This window comes from Littorina saxatilis, linkage group LG2, assembly GCF_037325665.1.
Source record: "Littorina saxatilis isolate snail1 linkage group LG2, US_GU_Lsax_2.0, whole genome shotgun sequence".
Classification (NCBI taxonomy): domain Eukaryota; kingdom Metazoa; phylum Mollusca; class Gastropoda; order Littorinimorpha; family Littorinidae; genus Littorina; species Littorina saxatilis.
In genome coordinates this window covers 42,457,166-42,482,865 of record NC_090246.1, presented here as the reverse complement: position 1 = coordinate 42,482,865, position 25,700 = coordinate 42,457,166, and the positions used below count along the sequence as shown (strand labels likewise).

Genomic DNA, 25,700 nt, shown 5'->3' with positions numbered 1-25,700 from the left:
TTCTTACCTTGTAATCGATTCAGTTTATTGCCTTGTGGTCGATTTTTGACTGTGCCGGTGATAAGAGACATGACGACAACGCCAAATACATACATCTCAGGAATGAGAGCAAAACGTCAGATACTTGGCTGACGTGACCTTTTCATCAATCAAAAGATCTTTGGAATATTTCTCGAGGCACGACAACGTTGGCAAAAAGAGCTCTCTCTCTCTCTCTCTCTCTCTCTCTCTCTCTCTCTCTCTCTCTCTCTCTCCCTCCCTCCCTCCCTCCCTCCCTCCCTCCCTCCCTCCCTCCCTCCACCCATTGCACACCGGTTGGACCGTATATAAGGTAACGTCAAATTATGCTTGTGCAACGTATGTGGGAGTATCACTTATACCCTCAGGATATCTCTTATCCTGTTGCGTAGCGTTACAAGCAGAGAACAGTATACCGAAATGGGAAGGGGAAAAAATGGATCGGGAATTTACAGGACGTCCGCTGTGCTCTCAATCTTCAGTAGTTATAAGTCCCTCTTAGTTTATCCGAGTTGAATCTGTCTAGATAATGCCATTTTCTCCACCCCTTCTTTTGTACTTTTTTAATTTTTTTTTTGACTGTGCTTGAAATGAAAGTTATTTGTTAGATCGTTTCTACTTTTTTGTCACTTGAAACATGGCGGACATCGGATGAAGTCACGAGTGGGGCGGTTTCGCCCTGCGAAAAGAAGCTTCGTGCCGGTTGTGGATCGACTACAGTACAAGTAGGGTCGGCAGGCCCAAAACACGCAAAATAAACCTAGATTCCTCTTCTGGTTCCACGCGTTGCGAGTCGTCATGGGTTCGCTCCTCAGCCGATTCAACCTAGCAAGGACTCCAAGTAGGTCAAGGACTGGGAGACGGTGACGGCGACTGGGCAAAATCCCAAAGTAGACTAGATCATTAGATGAAAGGACGTTATACCCATTCCTTAAAATTCCAAAGGTATGTAAATGACTTAGGACATAAATCGGAGGGTTAGATTGCAGTTGATTCGGAGCAATGAATTTACAACGCTAAAGTTCAAAACTTCTACACCATGACCATACAATTTACAAATTACTTTTTTTTTTTCATTCAATTTCAAACTCAAAGATTCCATTTTGTTCTGTCTGTGTTTGAACTGCATTTCGACTCTCAGCATCATGATATTGATAATGACGCAGAGCAATCAACACCTACTGAGCTAAGTTCCTTGTTATGTCTGTTGGCTAGTACAACAGTACAACTTGAACTACAAGTACAAGGGCCATGAGGTTGACATAATTTGGGGTTGGTTAATTTTGTTTGTGATGTTGCCACATAAGGCTTTAGCAGTTTTTAGTCCCATGACTCATTGAATGTTTTAAAGATCTACATATAAATGTCTACACACCAATGTCTCATGCACTGAGGAATTCCTGTTATGATGATGTATTGGTAACAATTCTGCAGATTGCTCCAATTGTAATACTCACTAATACTGGTATGATCATAATGACATGTAGTACTCACTACTGCTGACTCAATCAGTCAATGAAATTAAGCCATGAAACTACAGTGTTGCAACTGGATTTGTTACACATATATATTTGTTATGCGGTGTCTGCATGAGGAGAGGTACAACCTCTGTCCCCTCTGTTAAAATAGCAAAATCTAGATCGGCACTTTTCAGGGTGAGTACGGGTAAGGTCATCAAATCTAGTTTTTATGCCACATGTTTGCCAAGATCTGCAGTCTTGGTTGGAGCAAAACAACGTTTGATTTGGAACAAAAAGGACTGGGTGGTCGGGTGGTAACGCACTTGCGCTCAGAAGCGAGAGGTTGCGATTTCGACCCTGGGTCAGGGCGTTAGCAATTTTCTCCCCCCTTTCCTAACCTAGGTGGTGGGTTCAAGTGCTAGTCTTTCGGATGAGAAGAAAAACCGAGGTCCCTTCGTGTACACTACATTGGGGTGTGCACGTTAAAGATCCCATGATTGACAAAAGGGTCTTTCCTGGCAAAATTGTATAAGGCAAAGATAAAAATGACCACCCAAAATACCCGTGTGACTTGGAATAATAGGCCGTAAAAAGTAGGATATGCGCCGAAATGGCTGCGATCTGCTGGTCGATGTGAATGCGTGATGTATTGTGTAAAAAAAATTCCATCTTACACGGCATAAATAAATCCCTGCGCCTTGAGTCCGAGTCTGGAGATACGCGCGCGATATAAGACTTCATATAACATCCTGACTGCTTGCTGTGCAGAGGAAGTGTTCTTTTTAAGAAATGCATTCAAATAAAACAAATGGAGAAATGCCCACTGAACAGAAACAGCCAGGCTCCTAATGTGTGGTATGAATCCAAGTTGAGAGAGATCAGCTGAGCTAGGATTTTACATGGAACAAGATCATCCCTCCACTTGCATACATACCAGAAATGAACATGCAGTGTGCTTGATGTGGTGATCAAGTGACATTTTGCTATGAATTTGTTTAAGCAACTAGTAGCTTCTTCAGCGTTAATTCATTAAAAAATTACTCTTATTCTTAGCACATAGAACACCTTGCTAAGTTAAGTTATGCGTGTGTTTGTTATTGCAATGTAAGACCTCATGACATAGATATAACAAAATAACACATGATGAGATTCTAAATATGTTTTGTTTACTTGCAGGTCTCAGTTATTACCAAGCCCTGCCTCATTCTTCCCGCAACAGTGACATGGTGCTGTTATAGAACACAAGTAAGGCTTTTGATCATTTCCAAAATACACTAGCAATAGATTGTGAGTGCAACTGGTAATGAGAATATTTTACCACAAAAGGCTAAAGTACAAATGTGACCCTCCACCACGAAATGAGTCGCATGTCACCTTTGCATGATTTTCATATTTTTACATTTTCCCAAAGAGTTTTTTATGCTCTATCCAGTGGTGAAAACCGTTTTAGAAAAGAGCGAAAACTGTTTGAGTTATAAGCCTGTGACTAAGGTGACCCTCACACTGTTACAAGGCACTCCCCGGACTTATATTAAGCCTAGCGCAGAACCGCGCGAGGTGACATGCGACTCATTTCGTGGTGGAGGGTCACAAATAACAGATTTATGATGTTGGAAAAAGAAGTCCGCCAGAGCAAGTGATTAGTGTACCAGTTAGCTAGGGTGGATATATTATATAATTACAATTTACAGTCAGCATAAAATGTTGAGGCCAGTCTTGAATTGTTCTCGCCCTGTGAATTCACCGGCAAATCAGATGGCATGAAGAAATCAATGGTATATTATGCTCTGCATTGAATGAACCATCTCCAGTCATTCTGAGTGACACACCTCTTTAAAAAAAAACATGCCAGTAATTAAATCCAGGCTACATGGGGATGGAAAATGACCCTGGCAATTTCTACCTCTGCTTGTGCCTTTGTGTAGCAGGATTGGATATGGATCTTCAAAAGCCTTAGTTCATTTGTTTGTATCATGTATCATGTATGACGTTATAAGTTAAGTTAATACTATTAGTCAATTTCAAATAGCAGAGTTATTTTCAGAGCTTTCTAACTTCAAACCCTGTCTGCCCCGTGGAATCTAATGTAATTTAAAGGGTATTTTGATTTTGACTCAGTTTCTTTCTTGCAAGTTCATTCTTTTCTCATTCTAGGTACTAAACCACTACTGATGACTGCCTGCATCAGGGTTATAATTTATGAAGAAGTCAAAATGCACATATATAACAGTTTACAATTTAAAGGCCCACTTGCCTTGTCACTATAGTGTGGGTCACTGTCTCCCATCTTGGCCACATACCAAAAAATAAAATATTATATTCAGTGACTGCTTGCTGTGGTGAGTTAACTCAAAATATGGGATATTTTCACAAACATTCAAGCTAATCTATGTTGGTATGCGTCCAAGTAGAGGGATGATCTTATCCCAAGTAAAAGCCTGACAAGATCTGAGACTGTGATTGTGAAGCAAAATGTTTTTACATAGTAAAGTAAGCCTTTAACGAGAAAGTATGTCTATTGCACTGGGTGTTTTATTATTATTATATATATTTTTCTTCCAGGTAGTCTCTCTTTAAACTGACTTTCTACACCATGGTGTCTCTGGCAGTGTTATATTGGCAGAAGACAGTTGGAACTGGATATCCTCATTTAGATGGTAGGCATGTTTTCGGCTTTTGTGTTGCTTTGGTGTATGTGTGTATGGTGTGTGTGTGTGTGTGTCTGTGTTAAGGCCATGTCAGACTCACAACACAAAACAGTGTTTCCTTTCAAAACAAACACAAAACAGCGTGTTTCCCATGTGACATCCCCCAAAACGCGTTTCAGAAAACACTGTTTCATGTTTTTGCATCGTGTTTTGGGTTTTAGAGCATGCTCTAAAATCTAAAAACACGTTTTGGTAGTCAGCCAATGAACGCGGACGATCAACTCAAGTGACTCGGTTTCCGGCACCACGGAGATAGAAAAAAATGGCAGACTCAGATGTGGTACCGATTCAGGGTAGTATCGGACCCATGAATCCTAACTAGAGTATGGATCCTGTCACGATTGAAGAGAGGCAATAATATCAGTGGGCGCTGCCAGCCGTGTTGTTTACAAACCCAAACACAGCGCGGTAGCTGGACGGGTCAAGTTGACACTGACCGTATCAGTGGACACTGACCGTATCAGTGGACACTGACCGTATCAGTGGGCACTGCCAGCCGTGTTGTTTACAAACTCAAACACAGGGCGATAGCTGGACGGGTCAAGCTGACACTGACCAATATTTCTGTGAAAACACGCACCCCGCTTCATCTGTGTGTTTCGCATGTGACATCCCCTCTTTAAAAACATGTGTTTCCCCGACGTTTTGAGATGGTGTTTTTGTCGAAAACAGGGTTTTGTGTTGTGCTTCTGTCTCCGCCTTTAGACACATACCAGAAATAAACACACTGTTTGCATGCTGTGGTGAAGTGACATTTTGTGATTTGTTTTTTTAATGAACTAGTACAGGTAGCTTTTACAGCATTTATTCATAACACAATCGCACTTTTTGGGGTATGTGAACAAGTTAAAAGATCAGGGTTCGACACTAGCGGGGGCGGGGGGGCGGAACGCCCCAGAGTTTTGTGTTCCGCCCCAAACATTGCCGAAGCTTGGGGCCTACTCCGCCCCAGGATAAATTCCAACAATGACAAACCGAAAATTCTAATGCCAGCAGAGCCAATCACTAAAAATCGCCAGTCAAAGTCGTCACTGAAATTTGCGTTACGATCAATGCCGCAGTCAAGAAAAAAACACATTCAAATCGTCGAAGGACAATGTCGTAAGGGAAATAACTCCCAGATTGCGCTCTTTAGCGTGAGAGATAAGTATCGCCTTCAAATGCCAAACGCAAAATGTGGCGACACATCCCTGGTGTAAAAAGACATGGCAATGAAGATGAAGAACAGGGTGGAGAGAAACGAAAAAAGGAAACCGATGCAGCCAAAAGCGCGAAGCGCTGTCGTAATTTCAATGTCAAATGGTTGAAAGAATTTCCCTGGCTTCAGTACGATGAAGAAAAACAGACAATGCATTGCCGCACGTGAATACTGAGAGTGGGCCCCAGATTTTTTTTTCCGCCCCAGCAATTTCCATCTCTGGGGCCAGTGTGGCCCCAGGCCAAATAAGTTAGTGTCGACCCCTGGAGATCATGTCTTATCCCATTTTAAAGCCCTACCAGATCTGAGACGGTGAGCCAAATTGTTTTCATGAGAAGGAATGTGCCTTTTAGTGAAATCTATGTACTTTACAAAACATATTTTAAGAAATGAAATGTGTTACAAGTAACAGCCATAGGAGTGATAGCCTGTAGGTGGAATAATAATCTTCAATTGCCTATAAATGATTATCTGGTTAAGAATGACCTCTTCAAGAAAATTAATGCAAAGCATTTTGATGTTTGTGACGATTAGTTACTCTTTATCACGTTTGGTCGCTGATTTTGCTGTCAGTGTCAGTGTTGGGCAGGTGTGTGTCCATGATGTCATTGCTATTGAAAACTAATCTGTACTGTAAAGTAAATGTACCCATACATGGCAGTTGTGTGGTCAAACCGGGGGCCAGCCATGACTGGGACTGATGTATCCTCAGGCACTCGACACCAGGTGGGTGGGGCCAGTGGTTGGGGTGTGATTCCCTGCCTTACACCACCACAAAGTGTTGTATCAGTAGACAAGACTGAGCAGAACTTCTGCCCCCCCCCCCCACCCCCCTCACCAATTGACCACTCAGTGCCATGTGCCTGTGGCTGTATCATAAACACTTTGTGACAATAGTTGTTACCTCCTTAGAACATATCTTGTGATGCTCCTCAGTGTTTGATGTATGCTAACTGGTGTACTTATGACATAGTGTTCATATGAAAGTTTTATGTGTTGCAGCTCATCCAGATCACAGGTACACAAAGGAGCTGGTTCCAGTGAAAACATAGGCACATGGAACTGCTTATGGACTACTTTAGAAAGTGTGCGGTTACAACCAAGACTCTCCAGTTAGGAAGGTCTGCGGAAGGGTGCTTGTTCTGTTTCCTCGGACAGGCTTTTCAAGACTAGGTAGGTTAAACCACATGATTGGGCTTTAATTATGAATAATAATAATAATAATAATAATGGTGATTTCTATAGCGCTTTCGAACACACAAAGCGCTTTACAAAAGCAATAACAACATCATTACCAGAATGACGCCATTGACGGAATAGAACACAATCATAAACACTTCACAACAAAAACCAGAAACAAAACATAAATGTTACAAAAATCACTTCAAAGTTCACTTATTTCATTATCTGGTACAAGTTCTCTTGCATGTGGGTGTAAGGCTGAAGAAGAACCTCTGACAAGTCAATTTTCAAGCAACTGAGCATGAACCCAGGTAAAAAAAAAAAACCACAGAGCTCTCTTTCTCTCTCTTTCTATTGGTCTGTTATTCATAGAATGACACTAACAGTGACACAAGTAAAAAATCTGTATCATTGCCTTGACCTCTAGAAATTTGGTAGAGAATAAGATTACTAATAGTATTATTTTGATTATTTTATGGTCATTACTGTGGACTCCCCCCCCCCCCCCCCCACACACACACACCACCCCACCCCTGCCCCTTTTAAGACACCCCAATCTAAGACTCCTTCCTATCAATGACCCTGTTTACGCAGACTTCTTGTTCATAACATCTGTAAATTCACTCCCATTTTAAGACTTGCTCCTTTTTAAGACCTGATTTTGCTTATTTTGGATTTCGAAAAAGAGAACAACAAATCCCCACTCTCTAGCCAGGCACATGATTTTTGTATGAACCAAGTCAAGTCAAGTCAAGTCAAGTCAAGTATTTTATTGTTTTGGGCCCAGAGGGCTTTGAAACAAAGATATAACTTTAACACAAAAAAAGGTAACAAATCAGACAGTTAATATATGTATATAAATTGAGCGGACAAATACAACAATACTATACGACCAAATTAAATTGGCAATATACACTTCCATACATGCAAACAAAAAGAAAAATAGGTTTAACAAAATCAGGTAAGAAATCAGGCAGATAATATGTATACATTAAGCGGACAACGATAATATACAGCTGAAGTAAATTGGCAATACCATTATGCCATGCATCTTTTGTAAAAACACAAAACAAAAGCATGTATTACATATATACATACCAATAAAGAAACTAGATATAACGCTAACATACTAAAATCATAACATGGGCTACAAATCTTGCTAGCTTCATTAGTTTTATCTTAGATTTACAATTCATTAGCTGTTCATATTTTAAACAATTTGGGTGAGATCGGTAATAAGGACTAATTAATTTTCTTCTTTCAGACACTATACTTTCGTCGGTACAACTGAACAAATAGTGAAACTCATCACCTAATTCATTTTTATCGCACATGTCACACAATCTTTCATTTCTAGGAACATTAAAAAATCTGTGCTGATGTATTGGCAACTTATGATTGCTTGTTCTAAATTTTGCTAGTTTAACTTGGAGTTTCCTAGGCAACCAAAGCAAATACCTTTCCAGACAAAAGTTGAGGGATGGCATTTGTATAGGCCTGACCAGATCTGAGATGTTGAATCTATTGCTTACAAAGAAAGCATTGTGTCATTAAAGGCACACTACTTCTCTTCACCGTCTCAGTTCAGGCCAGGCTTTAACATAGGATAAGCTCATCCCTCAACTTGGTCACATATGAACAATCAACACACTGACTTCTTGCTGTAGTGATCGAGTCAGATTTGCCAAGGCGTGTACATGGAATAAGATCATAATTCTAAATGCTGAAGTAACATTCTGTTTCCTATGAAGCTAGGCTTGATTTTTGGTATGAATCCAAGTTAAGGGATAGCATGTGTAAAAGCAGAATTGTTTACAGAGGCAGCTTTGTGTTATTAAAGGCATCTCAGATCACCTGCCAGGCTTTTTTTTTTTAAATTTTTTTACATGGGGTAAGACTATCCCTCCACTCCGGCACATACCAGCAATAAACACAGTGGTTACTTGTGATGAAATAGTGGCAAGACAGATGATTTAAGCATCACATAACCTTCCTAAGTGAAGTCAAGTCGTGTGTGTGTGTGTGTGAGCATAGAATGTTGAGGACAGCCTTGAAATTTTCTGACTGTGTGAATTCAACAGAACTGCTGTAAATCTGGCGCAGTATAGTTTTTATTGTATGAAACTTCATTTCCAGTCAGGTGCTATGAAGAAATCATATCAGGTTATGCTTTGCAGTGAACCACCACCAGTATTTATTTATTTATTAAGGAGATTTCTATAGCGCATAACTAAAAGCACTATTTCTGAGTAACACGTCATCTTAATTAAAGCATGCCAGTATCGCCAGGCTCCTTTTGGGTGGTAAATGTGGATCTTCAAAAGCCTAAGTTAAAAAAACAAGATGTAAAAGTACATTTTGAATAGTAGGTTTTTTTCAGAGGGCAGATATCACAAGATATGATCGTTCAACTGCATGTATGCCTCATTACTAAAACAAAAATTAAGTGGTATTTTACTCGTCTTTCTGGTAAAACATATACACCATCAATATATTATAATAATGATCTTGCTTGTTTACAGATGGACAACAGCTGCTGCCAGGACTAGGTTACGCATAAAGAAAACAGTCAACACTTGGCTGGTGCTGGAGCTTCTTTGATGTCTATATCAACAACAAAAAAGACAGACAGATACCAGCTCATTCAAGACCATATCCCCATTTTACTCACACAGAACAGAGAGCCATCTTCCGCCTTCGCACAGGACACTGCTGTCTGAAGGTACACCTCAAAAGGATAGGTTTTGCACCTACAGCGGACTGTGGCTAGGGTAGGAAGAACAGACTCTGCAACACGTTCTGAGAGGGTGGCCTTTCCTTGCCACCCCTGTGCAACAAGACTTGGCCAGAGAGCACACATCCAAATGCAAACACTGAACACTGAAGAGGAAGAAGAAGAAGGTGCCCACACAGAAGGGCATGAATCTACAAAGGTTTACAGCAGTTTATAGACTTGTAGCAGATAACATGATTGTTGAGACAAAATTACCTTAAAGGGAGAAAACGAACAAGCTAAATAGGCTGTACAGTACTTCACTTGAACAATTTATAAGGTTCCCTGTAATGTATTAAGTATCAAGAACATTTACAGATCACAAGACATTGTGTTTTCTTTTGTTTGCAATACAAATTTTTCACAATAAAAAGATATGCACTTGGCAAGATCCTTAAAATGTAAAACTAGTACGTGTGACAATTTTGAATTGTTCAGAGATGGTTTTGCTTCAGTGGTAAATGTTTTAGCTTTGTTATAAGATTCCGTTACTGAAGCATACTTTAAAACCTTGACCTTCCAAGTCTTGAACAACATACCCTAACTGTGTTAGCACCCTGGGCTGCGATCATTGTTTTGAGCTACTTAACAGAGGACTCCTTGGTTTTATTACATATACTTTGGTTAACTTTAATTATTTGATAAATAATTCTAATACAGGACAACTCCCCCATCAAATGTAGAAATGTCGTCTGCATTTTTATTTTGTATACTGCATATTTTAAAAGGCTATTTTTGTGCACAGAACATGCATCTGCAGGGAGGTTTAGAGGGTGAAGTTAGGATCTATTATGGGGCGTGCAGCACCACACCCATTTTGTGTGTGTGTATTTTGTGTTGACACATAAGACACTGTCATTCCAGCAGAAACCTGTGATGATGCACATTTTATTGCAGTAACCAGCTGAAATTGTATGTACGTTGTTATGAAATTGACAAATGATCCCTGCTTTGCAATCCTGGGTTAATGATATTGCCAAAATTAAAACGTGGAGGAAAAAGTGAGTGTAAACCTATTCTTGTGGTGGTGGTGGTGGTGGTGGTGGTGGTGGTGGTGGTGGGGGTGGTGGTGGTGTGTGTGTCTGGTTAGTGTGTGTGTGTGTGTGTTTGAGTGTGTGTTAAACAAACAACAACGACAAACAACACCAAACCTAAATCAAACAAGCACAACAAAAACAAATTACACAAAAACTGGCAAAAATCAGAATATCAACTGAGGAGAAAAAAACAGTGGCTGAATGCAATACTTATTATAACTTAAAAAGTAAAAGTGTGCGTGTGATGTGTGCGTATGTTTGAGTGTTTTAAACAAACAACAACAAACCTAAATTAAACAAGCACAACCCCCTGTGGCACATCTCCAATGACAGTGGAACACTTCCTGCAGGACTGTCCAACACACCAAAACTTGCGAGCAGAGACCTGGCCTGCTGACACACCGATGAGGGACAAACTCTATGGACCCATGGAGAGCCTCCGGCGTACAGCAGCCTTCATCAGGGCCTCCGGAGTTGCTGTCTGAGCGAACGACGAAGAAGAAGAAGAAACAAGCACAACAACAACAACAAAACAAACATGGCAAAATTCTGAATATTAACTGAAGAAAAACAAACAGTGCCTAAGTACGAGACTTATTATCAGGGAAACAACGGCAAAACTCACAATGTCGTATGGAATAAGGTAAAAGATGTAAATCATGGTTTACAGAGAACATCAGTACTGAGTTCTGTCATGCTTTATTTTCTCCAGAGTGTGACGTCTGCAGAATGATCGATCCAAAAAGCAGTGTCTCCAGTCATGGCCATATGCTGCTTTCCTAATTTTTGCTTTGCACTATTTTTGCTTTGTGCACATATTTGAACCTTGTGGTGCTATGATTCGGTTCTTAAAAGAAAATTATGACTCACACTCACATACAATCCTTGTTTTTGAATGTTTTAAAACATTGCTGCTTTCTGCTTTGAGCCTGGAGGAACAAAATGACTCTGAAGCCGGACTGCCGAGAGGAAGAATGAGAGGGAAAAGAACACGCAGCCATGAAAACACACACAACTCCCTGACAGATAAACTGCTTATGTTCCAAAATCAAGAATCTTTAAGCGCGCACGCACGCACACACACAAACACTCACGCGCGCGCGCGCGCACACAGAGAGACTCTCCTCGTGGAAGTAAAGGTATACTCGAACTTGAAAGTAAGTATAAATGTTTGATACGAAATAAACCTGTGATAAAAGTCTTTTTATAAATCATCGGTACCAACAAAATTGTCACAACACGTAAAAGGACATACTGTAGTTTCAAATTAGTAACAATCTAAGCCATTTTAATCAGCACTGGTGTCCGGCAAGCACTAACAGATACAACAGCACGTGTATGCATCTTGAAGTAATAAGACCTTGAAGTAGGCCTAGAGTTTACACTATGCATTATGTAATGCTTTAATTCAGCTGCCTAACTGTGGAACTTTGCAAATGTGTGAGGACCGTTTCACCGTGACAAAACAGACAAAACACCCTCTCAGTTATTTACACAAATCAGTTCCAGAATGTGCGTGTTCCTTTTCCGTCTCTACAAATTAATGTTATCTGGGGGGAAAACGAATCATTGTCGCTTCCGCCCTCAGTTATAATTGCCTGAGCATAATAGGAAATGCAACAGGTGTAGTCTTCCGCCTGATTTTTAGTCAAGATATTTCGACACAGAATGTTTCTTTCTTTTTTCTTTGTATGTTCACAAGCTCACATACAATCATTTATGCAACACTGACAATAAGACCAGACCAGAGTTGTGATTGAAATGGGCAGTTTATTTAATAAAGCTCCAGAATGAATAAAAATACATGACAAAATAAGGTGGTCCCGCTGTACAAAGCCGGTTACCAAACACACACACACATGTACACCAACACACACAAACACACTCACGCACGCACACCGTCACACACACACACACACACACACACACACACACACACACACACACACACACACACACACACACACACAGTAACATTGTACAACTTACTGTCACATTCAAGCGGGAACACCAAACAAAACGTATCATCAAATGAAACAACATTTTAAGTGGTCAAGCAGATGACCACAAACCACACTTGAAATCTTCACATTTTAACACTTTCTCCTGTATCCATAAAAGTCATTTATGCTGACTAGATAATGACATAATAAAATGACATCAATAAAACCATTCCCTTTTTTATTTTAAAGAAAAACAAGAAAATTAAAATAACGCAAAGAACTGATGCTCAGTAAGGTTGGGTATCGATCTCAAATGTGTGCATAGTACATGTAACCGGCATGGACTGGGGCTAGAATTGGCCTTTCTGTCAGGCAACTCGGCCTCTAATTGGTTTTATATTGTCTGATCCCCCTCCAGAAAAAAACAATACCATTTGCCCCGTGCTTCTGCGCCCACAAAAAATATTCGGGAATAAGAAAAGTTCAAATTTTAGGCACCCCACATACAACCTTAATTGTCAGTCAATTACTTTACTGCAATCAACGTTGGATTTTAAAGTACCATGTCATTATTATTTTGGAGATAGACTGATTTGAAAAAGTCCATAATTGCAGACTGCGTATTGGTATGAGTGATTTGAATTTTGATTTATGTCAGCGGCACCCGTCAAGGATTGCCCCAAATGTGAGTGCGGTTACCCAAGGGAGACTGCTGAGCACTATTTGTTGCATTGACCCTTGTGTAGAGATGTACGATTATTCGTCAATTGATAACTGATTATAAGTTTATTGAAATATTATTGAAAGGCATCCCGCAATATTCCCGGAATGTCAATCAGACCATATTCATAACTGTACAAGAATTTATCAAGTTAAGACAAACAGGCATGTTCCGTACATGAGCCTCTACATTTTATTCATAATGTTCATTTGACACTGTCATGAGACAAATGCTGCCTGACCAATTGTTCTTCGTAATTTCTCTCGTGTTTTGTGTCCTTGTTTCGACTTATCGATTATGGCCCAATCGTTATGTAATTTAGTGCCATTTTCGCCGATCACAAAATGTATTAACTTTGCGTGTGTGTCTTCTGTGCATTTAATATTATTGTGACGTGACCCACTCTTCCAACATTTCTGGCGCTCCAAGTCTTCGTCGTCCTTTTTTTTCCCCTTATGCTGAATTCTGTTCTCTCGTACCCCATTTCTTTTTGTTTCTTGTTTTTACCCCCACCAAGTTCTGTACTACCACCCCCTCCCTTTTTTGATTGCTTGCGCATCAGGTTTGTCTGTTTGTTTTCGTTGTCTGAAATGAGTAAATGTATCTAGTCCGCCATCATGCTAAACTTTGTTATGTACATACCAGGATGACTTAAAATAAGCATTTATGCTTGAGTTATCTTAAAAAAAACAATGCATTGTTTCTGTCATGATAACAAATTGAATAAAGTTTTGTAAACCAATGGACTGATTATAGTTGACCCTGATATGTGATTACGGGATAGTGTCACGTTAATTTATTTCTACTTTCACTTGTACTTTTGTACTTAAAACAAATCACTGAAATGTAAAAGTTATTTTTTTTTCCATTGTGAAGTGTCGTCAGTCTCCTCAAGGTAATGCAGTCAAACTCAACCAAAAGTTGGAGGGGCTTCTTCATACTTTCAGTGTGTGTGTGTGTGTGTGATTTCTTTTGACACTATGCACGTTTGTATAACCGCCTGTGCACAAAAAGAAGAACATAATCGAATCTTATCATTCATTTTCGCTTAATTGATTGATTGGTATGCATGTTTCTAACAGTGACCTTGACCAAAGTGAGTATAGTGCGCTTCCCAAGCATAAAACGGTGCATGACTCTGGATTTGCGTCTGAGATATTGACACATCACTGTGAGAAAAAGCGTTAATGAAAAAAGAAGACTATTTATTTTCCTTGAGCATTATCTTAAAGTGGTGTGCCAAAAACTTTTAAATTCAAAAATTCAATATTTAACTTTAGGAAAAGCACTGTAGAGAGAAAACCACGCTTGTGTGTTCAGAATAGTCTCCATGTGGTATCAATATAAATGATTCAAATGTATGGAAGAGAAGCTGTTTCTGCTGGATTAATACACACACACAATTGTGCACTCACACATAAGCACGCATGCATGCTCACACACACACACACACACACACACACACACACACACACACACACACACACACACACACACACAGAAACAACAAATTCATTATGACAAAACCAAATACGAAGTCCTATTTCACAAATTTTATATCTTCTCTTTTTCACCATATACAAATAGTCACGGAGTACATTTATAAGGCCAAATTATTAAGAAATATTATTTTCTGTGCTTGAATTACCCAGTGTGTAGCATGATCACCACGAAGGTACAATTCACAGAAGTTGAGTAATCACTTTACAAAACCCATACCAGTACCACATTGTTATGTTAAATCCTATTTATTAACCCACACAAATAGAAGAAGATAGCTTTGTGAAGACTTTCATTTTCCAACCAAATGCTGTTCAACCGGCTAGATTATTCTTTCTTTCTATATTGGGTGTTTAACGTCGTTTTTAACCGTTCAAGGTTATATCGCGACGGGGAAAGAGGGGGGGATGGGGGGGGGGGGGATGGGGGATGGGATAGAGCCACTTGTTAATTGTTTCTTGTTCACAAAAGCACTAATCAAAAAATTGCTCCAGGGGCTTGCAACGTAGTACAATATACTACCTTACTGGGAGAATGCAAGTTTCCAGTACAAAGGACTTTAACATTTCTTACATACCAATCAATATGAGGCTTATATTGCGCGTATTCTGTGGGTACAGTTCTAAGCTCAGGGATTTTATTTTAATTTTATTTTATGCAATTTATATCGCGCACATATTCAAGGCACAGGGATTTATTTACGCCGTGTGAGATGGAATATTGTTTTACACAATACATCACGCATTCACATCGGCCAGCAGATCGCAGCCATTTCGGCGCATATCCTGCTTTTCACGGCCTATTATTCCAAGTCACACGGGTATTTTGGTGGACATTTTTATGAAAATTTATCTATGCCTATACAATTTTGCCAGGAAAGACCCTTTTGTCAATCGTGGGATCTTTAACGTGCACACCCCAATGTAGTGTACACGAAGGGACCTCGGTTTTTCGTCTCATCCGAAAGACTTGAACCCACCACCTAGGTTAGGAAAGGGGGCAGAAAATTGCTAACGCCCTGACCCAGGGTCGAACTCGCAACCTCTCGCTTCCAAGCGCAAGTGCGTTACCACTCGGCCACTGAGTGGTAGGTACACCAACACGATATTAGCACTCCAGATTTTTATCTCGCAGTTTTTCTGAAGGACTTTGCATTTGAAAACTATTCTCAGACAAAATATGAGTTTAAACTGCAAGTACATGTACAGGGAGTCTGAAGGGTTCAAGTCGGATGAGATAGACTACTGTTGTGGCAATCTTCGAATTTGAAAATCATTTTTTTAAAAGAGTAAAACTCATAGTTCTTCTTCTTCTTCGCTCATGGGCTGAAACTCCCACGTTCACTCACAAATTTGCACGAGTGGATTTTTACGTGTATGACCGTTTTTACCCCACCATTCAGGCAGCCATACGCCGCTTTCGGGGGAAGCATGCAGGGTATTTTTGTGTTTCTATAACCCACCAAACTCTGACATGGGTTACAGGATCTTTTTTGTGCGCACTTGGTCTTGTGCTTGCGTGTACACACGAAGGAGGATAAGGCACTAGCAGGTCTGCACATAAGCAATGACCTTGGAGATCAGAAAATTCTCCACCTTTAACCTACCAGGCGGCCGCGATTTTGACTCATGACCTTCTGAATAGGAGGCCGATGTCTTATCCACAAGAACACCGAGCCCGTCCAAACTCCTAGTAAAAACAACAACTGCAAATCTGGGAGCAAAATGTAAACGGTTACAGTTTCAACTATCCTTCCCCTTTAAATCAGCATTTTTGGAAACCTAAACGAAAGAGTATTCAAGAACAACAGTCACGGATTCAGATTTAAAAAAACAAATGGTAACTATGCTTTTTGGAAATTCTTTCTTTAATTGGTGTTTAACGAAGGTTATATCGCGACAGGGAAAGGGGGGGAGATGGGATAGAGCCACTTGTTAATTGTTTCTTGTTCACAAAAGCACTAATAACAAAATTGCTCCAGGGGCTTGCAACGTAGTACAATATACTACCTTACTGGGAGAATGCAAGTTTCCAGTACAAAGGACTTAACATTTCTTACATACTGCTTGACTAAAATCTTTACAAACATTGACTATATAAGAAACACTTAACAAGGGTAAAAGGAGAAACAGAATCCGTTAGTCGCCTCTTACGACATGCTGGGGAGCATCGGGCAAATTCTTCCCCCTAACCCGCGGGGGGGTCTTTTTGGAAATGCGCTTCAAACAAATGCCTTTGCACACGTTATGTTACTCACAGCAAAATGCAAGAATAATTGGGGACCATATGGGATGGGGCAAATTGGGAGGGAGCAATTCGAGACACCACCATAAATATCTACCAAATATTTACAAATAGCTATCTTAGTACATACATAACATGCTGTACCAATACACAATTTCTTTAAATAACTATGTAAGGATTATTGGCAGTCTCCCGGAGCATGTTTCACGCTATCCTGCGATCAGGACAAGCGACTGACTGTGATGTGTATGCTGTGCGGCGTGCGTTACATAAGAAACCTTTTTTTAAATTTGTATTAAATATAATCACCTGAGCCACGAATGGCTCGCTGACAGCAGCTATCTTTTACACAACAAATTCTGAACTCTGATGAACTCGTGACCGCTGATTTTTAAAGGCAAGGGGTATCATATTGTGCGCATGGCATACACATCCAAGTTGGTCGTTTGTCCCGATTGTGGGATACAGCCCGTCAGAGGCGTAGAGCGTGCTCGAGATGTTTTGAAAAACCTGACTGCAGTACAGGGATTTTTACACCTCCGGACTGCTGATAATCCTAACAGAATTATTTTCAAAAACCGTCTATTGCCTTGAAAGCAAACCTGGAATTTCTGATGCGAGTTGCCAGAAAGAAAGTTCACTAACAAGATCCAGGCCAACACCACCCCCATCCCCCTAAATAACACTAAGGAGTGAGGTGAGCTTAAATAACTAATTAATTAATCAATCAATAAATTCTCTGCTGAAATCCCCAACTTCGCGCATCGAAGCTATGAAAAACAGGACACTGCCACGTTTCCATTCAGCTAAACGCCACACCATTTTCAAGAGGGGATGTCTCAGGAAGAAAGATGTGACGCTCCCGATTCATATGTTTCAGAAGACAGCCCACCTGAGAAAAAGAAGAACACAATATAGAAATAATAACAACCTGTCAACCACAAATACATTAAAGTTTTTCAAACAGTTCACTAATCTGACAAACTCATGCTCGTTTCTGGTGCATTTGATAAAGTCAATTACGGGTAGATGCTAGACAACAGCAAAACCACCACCACATAACAACAACACAAGATTGTTTATGGTTGTTTACAGTCTCTTGAACACAGGAGTCAATCGAGACCATATCATATAACAACAAGAAGCATAAAAAAGCACTTCAGTTTGAAACCCAGGTTCAATGTAGTAAATGATATTGCATCAATGTTCCATCCATCCTCAGCACTTTCAAAACCAGTTTCTTCTACTTCTAGGTCATACACACCTTTTCCTTGATTGATCTACAGTACATCAGATCACTATTGTTCTTTTTATGATTTGCACCAAGGGAATGATTAACATTTCTGTCTTAGTCAAATGTAACAAGCTTTAAGCAAAAGCATAATATTCTACACATTCACATATTGTAAGGTTGAAGGGGTCTATGTCGACCAAAAGAAGGTGTATTCCCCATAGCCATAGGTGTTTTCCCTGTGTACCGGGAATACAGTTGGATTTTCTGTAGAGAAGTATAATATCGTACAATCTTGCGCCAAGCGCGTGACTGCGGTTAGATAGGAGAATCTATTTAAAATCCTGAATTCGCGTGCGGCATCCAGTCAAGCAAAACATGCTTCGACCGTTTATCAAAACGGATTTAGTTAAAGAAACATCTGCACCCCCACCCCCAACAGCCTGGTATTATGTTTTCCTCGCTGGTACTCTCGTCCATTGAATCACTTTCACTTTCACTCTCGTAAGCTTGAAGTGACTCCATGGCGTCTAACGGAAGTATATTCCCTGTATATGTACAGGAAATTAACATACAGGGAATACACCCACAGTTGGTCGACATAGACCCCTTCTAAAGTGCTGCAGTAGTTACCTTTCCCTCCAAGGACCAAGCTGTTCATCCACTGTAGGGCTGACCGGGGTTCCCCCTTAGCAGAGTGAGTGGCGAATCCTGGCTGATAAATTTCCTTTCATTTTCCATGAATGAAGAATACCAGCTGGGTTCTTTTATTCATGGACCTGTGTTCTGCAACACACACAAATCAGCCACCAACTTGTAAATATATGTAAAAGAAAGCAAGTGGCAATCTGAATAACAGAATACAAAATGATCAATCCACACAATCATACTTCAGCACTGAAAGTCCACAAAATGAAGCACTGCTAGTACATGTACTTCTCATAATTTACAGAAACTTTACTCGTCAAAACAACCATTTGTTTTATCAACTTTACTCGCATGTGGCGAGTAGATTAACATTTCTACTCACCATTTACATGATTTTTACTCGCCATGGCGAGTAATTGAAAATACTCGCCACTTTCAGGCCTGTACTTGTGCATGAGATGTGTTTACCATCCATATGCCCAGACCATGCGCCCTGGCCTTCTGTTGTGCTCAGAACAGTAAAGAGTTGCTTGCTGGGGTGGTTGTTCATAAGTTAACAGTTCACAAGAGGGCACAAACAAGAGCAAAAACACAGGTGCCTGATTCAAACTCATTCAAATGCAGAACCTTATTTTTGCATGAACAGAGTAAGACATGATTCTTACATAGCTGACCTTACCCCTGGCAGAAAAGTGCTTGAAATTGTCCATGTGGTCTCTATCAGTACATTTGATGCGTATTTGTGATACATATATGTACTGATATAGCTCTAGACAAGTAACAAGTGGACATTTCCTCTGACACCTCTACCATTTGTACACCTGCACAAATCTCCTGCCATAGACTACAAAAGGAAAACATACAAATCAAAACAAACACAAATTTAACCTAATGTTTACCTTTCAGCAGCAGAAAAGGCTGTGTTTTCTGTGGTGTCTCAGAGTAAAGCCACGGTGTTGGAGATGCAAAACTAGGCTGTAGGCAAGGTCCAACATCTTTAGCTGCACACACAAAAAGAAGAAGCAAGAAATCACATGACATAGATGACATTCCTCACTAGTACAAAACCACAACTACACTAGTCAACTACCAATGTAAGAATCATAGTCCTGCAAGATTACCCTCTTAAAAAGTAAGATTGCTTTCATTCAAACACTACCGTGGGACCAAACTCCCCCCCCCCTCCCTCCTTTTTTTGAGTTTTTCCTACATGTGTGTTGATGTTTCCATTAATTCCAAGCCCTGAAACTGTGAACTTGAGATCTTTATGTATGCACACAGTCACAGGCTTAATAAGCTATTCAGAAACCAAGCAGAGTCTGCACAACGTTAATTCTGAGAAATAAATCCCCACAACTGGATTCAAGGCCACTATACCGACTGAGCTATTGCTTGCCATGCCAACCTCCACCCCCATTTGGAACACGCACAACTAGTATACCCATACACATGTAATAATACTGCTTGCCTTCCTCCCCCACCCTCCAAATCAATAAACACTAAATGTATGCAATCAGTAATCTTTTAGTTAGTAGTTGACTACCATCACTACTCTCTCCACACCCACCCACCCTCTTGCACACCAGCGACACACCGCCATCACCCAATCATTTCCATGATTCTCTCTGCCATATAGTTATCCTAAACACTAACATTATGACACATTTGTTTTCCAATTAGGAACATTAAAAATTCCTGTTAAAAAAATGTACAATCATGCACTCTCTGAGTCTGACAAGAGAGTGTGAGAAAAGTCAAGAAAGCAAGACGTGTGACATAACATGATAACTAAATCTTCTAATCTATTCCTGAGATTTACTCTTGACAGCTTAAAATGGAACCTCATGCACTTACTGTTCTGAATTGTAGAAATTGCTTGTAGTTATAGCAGCAAAGGCAGTTTTATTGGGTACCACCAGGTGTCACTCTGTCATCATCTGATCAAGAATTCAAGCAAATGGTTCAGCACTGAAACAGTAAATAGCAAGAGTGTACAGAAAAATACACAAACTTTCTCATTAATTTGTATCTTCAACTTCACATTATTCACAAATAATGATACCTTACTTTGACTAAGTTTGAGTAGGATTAACATCATGCAGAAGTTAACTTGAAATAAAATAACTATACGTTACTCAATACTGCACTCAATGAGTCAATTGTCAGCAAAGGTGATAATCAATGCAAGGTAAAACCAAAGGATGCAACTCAGTCAGCAATTGCAAAAACTACATAATTCTAATCAAGCTGTCAGTTTCACTAGCTATCAGAATTCAAAACATGTTCTTGTTTTTGTTGTTGCTGTTGTTCATGACTACATCAATGTATCTCAGCATTTCTAGTTTCTACACTATAGCCATTAAATGTTCAACAACAACAAAAGAAGTGTCCCAATGTTTAAGGAAGCGCTGTTGCAAGTCACAATTGTTAGCAGTTGCTGAGAAAAGCTAATTGTCCTTACTGTAAGTTGAGTAACAAATTATAAACAATTGCTGTTAACACTCATAGTACAAGACAGCAAACCACTGCAAAACTATAGTCATCTATCAATGTTATGCTTGCCATCCCACCCCCGACCCCAAACCTCTGAGTCCAAGCTAGGGTTCGTCGGGTGATCAGGAACAGACTTTTTTTTTTTTTTGCCTAATCTTCCTGTCAGTGTCATGCAACCTGAACTGATGTTGTACAATCTTGTAAATTATGAATTATCTTTTTGACTTCTTAAAATTATAAAATACATGCACATACTGTCGGATGAGACCTTAAACCGAGGTTCAGTGTGTGTAGTGTACACACGTAGTGACGTATGCAAAAAGACTGAGCACGCAAAATAAAGATCTGTCAGCATTAAAGTGGCCTATAGAAACATGAACACACCCAGCATACACCTATCCCTGTGGTGTTACATCAGTACTACTAATACTACTAAGCGCCAGCGGCAGCCGAGTCACTGGTCTCACCACAGGGTGAGACAGCCACCACGAGGGAGGACTAGAACATCATCCAAGCGCCTTGAGCATACACCTAGTGTGTGGATATGTGTGCTATGTAAGTTGCATATCAATCAATCAAATATTTACTCTGTGATCTATGAGCGAGCTAAAATGAACTTTCCCACCCCCCCTGTACGTGCAATCAATTTTAATCTCAGTTACCTACTCCTAGATCTATAGAATTTTACTTACGTGTCATTTGCAGGCCTTTGGACTAGATCTGTTTGGATGTCAGTCAGTAGTACTCCGTTGCTGCACTCAGTTGCACGTCGCACCCATCTGCAGGACTCGGAAGTGACGCTCGTTTTGCTGTCAGTTCTGTAGTCGATGACCTCATACAGTGTGGCCAGAACATGGCGGCAATAACCATCTAATCTGCAACAGTTTACGCATTCAATGTAAATTGTAATGATGCATTTATACAGTGCTAAAATAGTTAACCCTCTCAACATGAATGACACTACTGTGTGCTTCCCCAGCACAAGCTGTTCAGACATTACACCAGATTTTAACTTTTAGGTTTTAAATGTCATTGGTACAATGACAAATACTAAAATAGGGAGTAATATATGAGTTGGACATCTTAAAGTTATGAAGTCGCAACACTAATGCTGAAAAGTTTAATTAATTTTTTAACACTTCAGTATAAAGCACACACAATGACTTCATCATTCTGCCCACAACTGTTGTTTGCATACACATGTATGTAGATCAGTTTAATTTAAATGAAATAGATAAGTTACAAACAGTGCAAGTCTACTGATGGCCTGTACCAAAGTTTGTTATGGCCTAAAAGTCAATCAACCATTAAAATAGTCCCCCCGCCCCAAAAAATAAAATAAAAATAAAAATTTAAAAAAATACTGCCTGACATCCTGGTTAGTTAGTTATCTAGCTTTACTTCCCTTTATCTTGGTGTAGATGTAAGGAAGAATAGACAGCCTGCTAAATGTGTTTACAATAACGAGCAAAATATGAACATACCCTCCCTTGCAGGTGCAGAAGGCTGACAAAATGCAGCTCCTTAGGTCCATGTCCACACTTGTCATTACAATCCACTGTGAATAAAATTTTGCACCAGTCACTGGGTTCTTGGCTTCACTTTGCTTTTGACAGCAACATAGCCATCTGTTGGGGGCTCTGATGGCAGTGATGGGATGCCTAACCCTACCACATAATTATCCATCTCTCATCATCTGGAATCCTTCTGATTTACGGTAATCCCGCACACTGGCAACAGACGCATTTGATGCACTGAGCTGGTACGTGCACACATCAAACTCAGAAAAGTCAGGTAGAATGTTTATGTTGGTACTTCCTGACAAGAAACCAGGATTCTGCAGAGCTCTGAACATTGCGTCGTCGTGGGTTTTCTGGACCGGCTAAATCGCGCAGTTTCAAGCCGATCACTTCGGCTCGATCCTCGATCAGCGCCTCGGAATCGATGGGCAACTTGATTTCAAATGCTTTCTGCACTAAATCGGACAGTTCATGCTTGCGGTAATCGCTAAACGTGACGCCTCTTTCACGCAAGAACGACTGTGACTCGCTCACAGATACAGATACAGATGGTAGGATTTCACTTCGCTGACGCCATTGTTTGGCCCAAACAAGGGAAACTACTCTCATAGGTCAGTTTCCACCAAAAAGACGGGAGTTTATGCATACGCCCTATTGTTGATGGGTACTTAAAATTTGTGACAAAAGAATTTAAACGTTCAAATGACTTACCACCCCCCTCTGATATGTCAGTTGCGAGTGTGTCAGTATGTGTTTGTGTGTGTGTATGTGTGTGTGTGTGTGTTTGTGTATGTGTGTGTGTGTGTGTGTCATTAGTGTATGTGTGTGTATATACGTGTGTGTGTCACAGCTAGAGTGTGTGTGTGTGTGTGTGTGTGCGTGCGTGTGTGTGTGTGTGCCGGTGTGGGTGTGTGTCTGTGTGTGTGTGCCCGTGTATGTGTGGTCACGTTGTGTGTGTGTGTGTGTCACGTGTGTGTGGTGTGTGTGTCAGTGTGTCAGCCGTGTCAGTGTGTGTCGATCAGTGTGTGTGATCTAGGCCAGGGTGGACTCCCAAGGTTCCTGGGTTCCGGAAGTCCACCCACCCCCCTTACTGACTCCACAAATGTACCTTTTGCCTTTTTCTCTCTGCGAATGTATGTATTCATTTGCTAATTTGTTCGTTTGTTTGTTCGTTCGTTCGTTTGTTCGTTCGTTTGTTCGTTGGTTCGTTGGTTCGTTCGTTCGTTCGTTCGTTCAACAGTCCGTCCGACAGTCCTTCAGTACGTCCGTCAGTCCGTCCGTCCGTCAGTCAATCCGTTCTTCCTTCACTGAGTCCGTATCCTAAATTCCTCTTGTGCAGGGCCGAACTACAGGAGAGAGAGAGAGAGGGGGGGGGGGGGGGGATGTTCCTGTTGGTGGGACACCCCCCCCCCCCCACCCTGGCCTAACCGTAAACCTCCTCCAAACGTTTGACAAATGCTCTGAAAATGCGCCAGTTTGCACATACTGTTTATTGTTTGCTTGTTTATTTGTTTGTTTGTTTGTTTGCTTGTTTGTTTGTTTGCTCGTTCGTTCGTTCGTTCGTTCTTTCGTTCATTCGTGGGTTGGTTCGTTCGCTCTTTCGTTCCTTCGTTATTTCCTTCGTTCATTCGTTCCTTCGTCCTTTTAGTCCGTCCGTATGTCCGTCCGTACGTCCGTCCGACAGTCTGTCGGTCAGTCCATCAGTCCGTCCGTCAGTCCGTCCGTCCTTCAGTCTGTATCAAAAGATTGCTCTTGTGCAGAGGGTTGAAGGAATACCCTGCAGGACCGGATCAGGAGGGGTTACCCGTAACACCCCCCCCCCACCCTCCCCCCACCCCCTGTCCATCGGTCCGCCCCTCAATCAGTCTGCCCGTTGGTCCGTCCGTCAGTCTGTCCGTCAGTCCGTCCGTCCGTCCGTCCGTCAATTCGTCCGTCCGTCCGTCCGTCCGTCCGTCCGTCCGTCCGTCCGTCCGTCCGTCCGTCCGTCCGTCCGTCCGTCCGTCCGTCCGTCCGTCCGTCCGTCCGTCCGTTCTTTGGTTCATTTGTTCTTTCGTTCGGTCGTTCTTTCCTTTGTTCGTTTCATTGCTTATTTATTAGCACACATCATTGTCAACTAGTGAATATCCTGAACAAGGCGGTGCGTGAGAATATCTTCTTGTTTGTTAGGATAAAATAACATCAGTTTGCTCTGAAACAAAACACACACAAATTCCGCTGCTTGAGCATCGTTTCAGTCTAACCGAAGTGAAGGTATACCTCATCTTCAGAAGGAGAATAAGCGACAGCATGCTCTTCTACCATATAACATGTCACGTGAGGTCGTTCAGACCGGAGTGGAGGTATATCTCCGAGGGATCAGGGTATACTTTCAACCCGATGCACAAGCGTAGTTTATTGATACCTTAGTATCGGTCGTACCGGTGTGTAATACCTCCTCTCTCTCTCTCTCTCTTTCTCTCTCTCTCTCTCTCTCTCTCTCTCTCTCTCTCTCTCTCTCTCTCTCACTCGCTCTCTCTCGCTCTCTCTTTCTGGCTGTCTCTCTATCCCTTTCTCGCTCGCCCTCCGAAGTGTCTCTATCTTTGAGTCTCTCAGTCTCTCTGTCTTTCTCTGTCTCTCTCTGTCTCTGTCTCTTTTTATCTCTCTCTCTCTCTCTCACACACACACAGACACAGTCACACACACACACACACACACACACACACAAACATAAACACACACACACACACACACACACACACACACACACACACCATCACACTCTCTTTCGGTCTTCTTCTCTCTGTCCCTGTCTCTCTGCCCCCCTCCTCTCTGTCTCTCTCTCTGTCTCTCTCTGTCTCTCTCTCTCTCTCTGTCTCTCTCTGTCTCTCTCTGTCTCTGTCTCTCTCTGTCTCTCTCTGTCTCTCTCTCTCTCTGTCTCTCTCTGTCTCTCTCTCTCTGTCACTCTCTCTCTCTGTCCGACTCTGTCTCTCTGTCTGTCTCTCTCTCTTTCTGTCTCTCTGTCTCTCTCTCTCTCTCTCTCTCTCT

The 25,700-nt window shown here is 41.1% G+C and overlaps 1 long non-coding RNA gene across 3 annotated transcripts; it reads left to right on the top strand.

Moving 5' to 3' along the window:
* The first annotated feature begins 301 nt into the window (after positions 1–301).
* Positions 302–10,340, top strand: LOC138959038 (uncharacterized). Of its 3 annotated transcripts, none has more exons than XR_011453579.1 (5): positions 302–859; positions 2,655–2,723; positions 4,041–4,135; positions 6,387–6,557; positions 9,089–10,340. It is a non-coding gene; the product is annotated as an uncharacterized lncRNA (long non-coding RNA). The 3 variants fall into 3 exon arrangements; XR_011453578.1 differs by having other exon boundaries at positions 846–963; XR_011453577.1 differs by lacking the exon at positions 302–859 and having other exon boundaries at positions 1,041–2,723.
* The last annotated feature ends 15,360 nt before the right edge of the window (positions 10,341–25,700 follow it).